The following is a 6,254-nucleotide window of genomic DNA, read 5'->3' as shown; positions in this document are numbered from 1 at the left end:
ATGACCTCTAAGGGTTCATAACCTTTATACCATTAAATTTACATAACATAATAACACAAGAAACAAAATCATGAATAGTCAAATGGAAAAAGATTCCTACTATTTAGGAGTCACATGATCATTTGTCATTACAGGGACAGGGAAGTGGATTGGGAGAACACCCCCTCAACACCCCCCCCCCCCCCCCCGGGATTTGCAGGACTATAATATATACTGGAGGAAATAAAAATGACTTTGGATGCCCTAAGTGTCCCTCCACCCTAGAAAGCAGACCCAACCATAACTTCTTTTTTTTTCTTTGCTTCTCAGGAAATTCTGGTCTGGAACCCACCCCCCCCCTCCATCCCAGAAAAAAATTCTGGATCTTGTAGCGTACTGAATGTAACGTTGATAACGGGGGATAACTCTTCAGAATGTGAAATTCGTCTATTGTAGCATCGGATGACCTTTGATCCTTTAAACTTGAACCTAACCGTTTGCATTTCAGACTATTTTACCCAAATCTATACCAAAACTTGTACTTACCGATTGTCATTATTTAGGCGCTGTCATCTTCATGAAATATAATCCAGTTAAAACACAAAATGAAATAATTCCTACTCACATATATGCAATGATGCACAGTAACCGACTGCACGTGCAGTGAAATCTAAAATGATAATGCCAATGGTAAAACTAGGCCTAGTACTTAAGTTGGGTACGTAACGCAAGCCCAATGTGATGCAGGTGTTCAGATACATGTATAGTGCAAGAACAAATTGAAAATTATCATTTACAAAAGATGTTTTATTTTAACTTTGCCATCTATAGGCCTATTTCCAAAAACAGGCAAATAAGGTGTGTTTGTGTGTGTGTTGATGGGAGAGGGGTGGGGGTTGACTAAATTGATTGTGTATATGGCAGCTTTCAAGAAGTTTCTGCCTAATCAAATATAAATAAACTTTGCACATTTTGATAAATTCATCAAAAACGCTTTACACTAATTTGAATAATATTATTTGTTGTTAATCTATATGAGAAAATAGATTTAAAAAGTTCCAATTATGTGTCAAAAATTTATACCCCCCCCCCTCTTTATCAAACCTAATTTACATTGTTAGGGGAACATTGTGTTCCCCTAGCAACATAAAGGTACAAAATCTATCCGTATAAGTATTTGTTTAAGTATTTTGTTAATATACAACATGATTATATACTCAATTGTTACATTTATCATATACATAATTTTTGCTATCCAATCTAGGGAGCCCCTGGCACCCTTAGTGAGGATTATTATAGGGGGACATCTGCGGATGTCTTTGCCCCAAAATTACTTTGTTATCATGTTTTCATTGAATAAAACTATTAACCCTAATTTACATCATTAATTTAATTCTGTTGTTTAATTTCCGACGAGTAATGAATTAAGAATATGAAATACCTATAAGATGGAGGCCCATGGGTCACATGGTCACTAGTGCAGATCTGTAGCGTTATGGTTTATATATTAGTCTTTGACCATAAAGCTACAGATCCTGTAATGCAAAAAAGGTGCAATTTACGGCGCAATATTTTTTGCACACTTCTGGGGAGAATTTCTCCACTTTCCAGCATCGGTTAATTTACTACCTTTCACTCCCTAATTCTAGGCACATTATTTAACTAATCTGTATATTTTATCCATCTCCAATCCTTTCATAGTCGTCTCTACACGTGATAAACTCGCTTGATTAAAATTATTTGTTAGATTGCAGAAAATTCACATCAAGCGAGTTTATTGCCTGTAGAGACAACTATAAATGGCTGGGAGGTGAACAAAATATATATATTGGCTACAGAATGTGTCTAAAATTAGGGAGTGAAAGGTAGTTGATTGACCAATGCTAGAAAGTGGAGATATACTCCCAAAAGTGCGCAAAAAATATTGCGCCGTAAATTGCACCTTTTTTGCATATGGGGATCTGTAGCGTTATGGTCAAAGACAAATATATAAAACCATAACGCTGCAGATCTGCAGCTACATTGTTACCTGAGCATATTATGCTCAATTTGATGAATACATGTATTATGTAAATTATTGAATTATATTGACTTTTTCCTTGATAAAGTCCAATATGAAGAAGTGTGCATTTAGAGGCAAACACCTTAGTGCGGGTATTACTGTCTCATGACAGCATGTAGTTAATGATACTTGCTGCTAGTTTTAGGAGACGAGGTCCTATGAAGTCAATACCTGCAGATTTATTGACATCAAGTCCGTTCAACGAATCAAATACTTCTGTTTCACTGATTGGTGAAAGGCTAAAAAAGTTATCACCAAGTTTAGATTTTGTGAATTGTCTTAACAATTTTGGATTGAATTTGCAGTTTGGTAAATTATTTAGAAGTTTATTTGAAATTCCTGAAAAGTGTTGATTAAAAATATTAGCAATTTCTTGTGAAATGTTAGTTTCTGAGTCATTGTGAATGATATGGGAAGGAGTAAAAGTTTTAGTATTAGACGCCAATTGATTTAAATATCCCCACATCTCTCTTGGATTTGAACTGTCTTCAATGGCTGATTTGTAAATCAATGCTTTTGCATTGTCAATCAGGAGTACAACTTTATTTCTCCATATTCGGAAATTTTCATAATCCCCTTTATAGTGATAAAAATCTCGAAAATGTCTAGCTTCGTTTATTTCTTTAGTTAATCAAGAGGTATTTGCACATAAAATACCAAAAAAGGAGACATTTACGGAACTCTAATGGGAAGTTTATAGATGATACTAGTAGATGATGATAGATGAAAAAAAGAGAGGTCATGAAAAAAAATAAAACAAGACTCTGATCTACTCAGACCTTTCTTTTCTCGACCTTACAGTTTGGCTGTTAGCAGATGGTTCAAAGAGTGTATTTCTAAAACAAAATAGAATAAATATTATTTCAGATAATAAAATTGATACGGTTGATACGGTTTCACGTGCACATATGTATCTGACCAAAATGAGAAACATTCCGAGTTCTTTGATTTAGACGAGTGTTAACAAGTCCCAAGACAAAAGATTATTTGATATATTACAGTCAAGTGCAAAATCAACCTCGACACTGTCTTAAGGACGTTTTGTATGAGATTACTAGTAAATTTCCATTAAGTAGCGATAAATTGAGTTTTCTGAAATTTAACCTTTTCTTGAACAAATCTTCATAAAAACTCTCCCTAAAGGATATTAAAATACAGTCTTTCTAACATCAAAGACGTCTGCTTTTTAATAAAACTTCATCTTTGAAATTATCTCATCTTGTTATTTGCAAAAATCTTTTGTTGAAAAAAACATGCTGATTATAAACATGAGTGTCAAAAAATGCTTGAATTTCCAATTGACAATACCTATGTACATTCTGGAGATCAGGTCTTCAAAATATTCGTAGTAATTCTCAGAGGAGAGGTAAAATTGTCCCCGGTTTTTAGCAGATATGTCTTTTTCGAATTCATATGAGACAGCGTTAATTCAGCAACGTTTTCAAGAGGAAAAAAATACTTGCTGAGACCTTCATTCCAGCATTTAAAAAATCAAGCAGGCTTGATCATATAATTATAGTTCCTTTCATTTATATGGTGATGGTATATATCCGAAGTAACTTTGAGTTAAAGGATAACGTAGAGACTGACTACATGATTCAGGTTTGAAGGGTTGACTACAAACAGATGTTAACGGTTACCTAACAACAACACTTAATTTAAAAACATGACGATAAACAAATTGATGAAACAAGAAAATTAGCAGTCTAGTTTAAAGTCATCGTTTCGTTAGTTCTATAGTTGATACAATGACCTTGTCAGCAAATACAATTTATCATTGAGTCATCTGCTGATTGACGTTTTTCATACTAATTGTTAGTCTGTTATTTATACACAGAATCAACGATGGATTTTCCTGTTATTTCTCGATAAGACAAGGAGCACACGGTGGGTGTGACCGGTCGGCAGTGGATACTCACTCCTCTATGACACTTAATCCCACCTCTGATGTTTTGGAGGTCCGTGTTTGCTCTGCTCCTATATTGTATTGTTTTATAGACTTTGATATTGAATGCTGTTTGTTATCTCTTTATCCTTCATGACTTTGCATTTTCTATTGAAAACTTCTCTTATTTATGGAGGAATATTTACATTTTTATTTGTTGTCTGCATGAAAACTCTTTGAAAGTTAGTTGAATTGATTTCTTGATCATTCTACCGGAATGCAAATTTCCAAGGCCCCGGTTCTATTCTTGTTTGCAGCGTCGCGTCAAACAAAAGACGTAAACATAGGTAGTGACTGTTCCTTCGCCAAGCACTCGGCACTAGAAGTGAGTCACATTTCTTTCGGATATAAACTTTAAAACGTAGGTTCCGTGTCATGGTAGGCGTTGACACGATAAAGAACCCTTACTGCTTAATGGCCTTGAGTGCCGAGTATACATTAGGTCTACATTTGAGTGAAAAATTCTCAAGTGGGAGGTTAACGAGGCCAAGTCTAATTATTTCTACCCTAGGGAATTTGAAAATATTTCCTTAATTAATTTTTACTGTTACATTTATTGTTTTAAGATTTAAAAATCGAATGTTTACCATCCTGATTTCTTGTGGGGCCATTTCAAAAGTTGTCAAATTTTATCATTAACCTTATGGGATTTTTTTGGAAAAGCGTCCAAATATCACGTTTTCTCCATATTTTTTTTTTATTTCTTGGTAAAATATGTCAAAGTTATTGTAAAAAGTCACCAAATTTTAAGATTAAAAAAAAGTTTACCATCTTGGTTGGTCTAGGTCTTAAGTGCAATGTTTATTTTTTCGATACCAAATACCTCTAATATTGCCATTTTGCGGTATAAATACATATCGGTGCAGATGGATTATTAGCACACCCTTTTTTTGTTAAAAAAGTATAATATTTAGATTGCTTGTATGTTTTTTGATGTTATGGCATCAGTTTTTAGTTAATATCCTTGAACTGCATTGCATTCAAAATCGAAAACCAGTGACGTCGTTAGAGCCATTTCAAAGTTTTTCCTAATTATTGTCGTAAAATATCATTCCCCACCAGTAGGCGTTACAGATAATGTTAATATTATATTAATATCTCAATATTTGGGAAATATTTGGGAAATGTGTACTGTCTCACATATGACTGCATGAAAAAAGTTACGCAAAGTCATTCGCACTAAAATTAGACTCGGCCTCGTTAAACAAAATACAATCAATCAATCATATATTTTACAATGAAATCGAAATATAGGGAAATAGGACGAAACGTGTTATGCATAAATTATTCCACGCTTCGTATTATTGTTGAAGTGTAGACTTTGATCCTTTGAATATACCCTTATCACCTGCGTTTGAGAATTTTGTCTACCAGATATTTCGAAACACAATTTGGACTTTATATGACAATGTAAGAAAATGAGATGAGTTTTAGGAAAACAAGTTGTTCAAACAGGGATATCAACAGTCTCGTTTAAATGAATGAATACATTCTACCCCTATAGATCCCTTAATTGTCGCACATTATTTTTCACAAAAGACATTAACTTACTATTAAAATTTTCTTAAACTGTAGTTACTGCTCTTTACAAACTTTAGGAATATGAAAAACGCGTAAATGTTATTCACAGGATAAAATTACACCATTCAGTCGACGACGAAATGGAAACTGAATGGTCACTGAAAAGTCAAAGAAAAGATCCTATTCCGTACTTCTCCGTGATCTTTCAGTTACCATTCAGTGAACTGAATAGCAGATATGTTTCAGTGGCCTGCTTATTGTTTACCATAATTACTCAAAAATAAAGTTCTTGTGAATGAAATAAGATGAAATCCAATTTTGATTTTATTTTCATACGAATTGATAGGAAATTATCAATTCGCTGGAGTGCCTGATGATGTTTCATTACTCCAATCAAAACAAGGAGCACACGGCAGATGTGACTGATCGATATTAATTTCAAGCTCCAAATCTTCTGCATTTTTTGCTTTCAGTTTTAACGGTCATATTTGAGAGATGTAAAGGACATGTTTATTGGTACATAAGGATGTACGAACATTTGTTTATTTTACGCGTTAGAGGAGGGAGCTCCGATGGTTTTATCTTTTTTCGTAAATGTAAATTGATTGATCACTGATTGTAATCTTCGACTTTCTCACTTTAAGGTAGGATTCTTCTCATATTTCTAATATTTAAAAATTAATGAAATTTTCACAGAATCAAGAAGACAATATCAGTAAGTGATAGTATCAGTGAAATTAAATTTGA

The sequence above is a fragment of the Saccostrea cucullata genome, unplaced genomic scaffold, assembly GCF_032062105.1.
Source record: "Saccostrea cucullata isolate Sc308-1 unplaced genomic scaffold, CSIRO_AGI_Scuc_v1 ctg3520, whole genome shotgun sequence".
Lineage (NCBI taxonomy): Eukaryota > Metazoa > Mollusca > Bivalvia > Ostreida > Ostreidae > Saccostrea > Saccostrea cuccullata.
The sequence above is the reverse complement of the archived record's forward strand: the minus strand, read 5'-3'. Positions refer to the sequence as shown.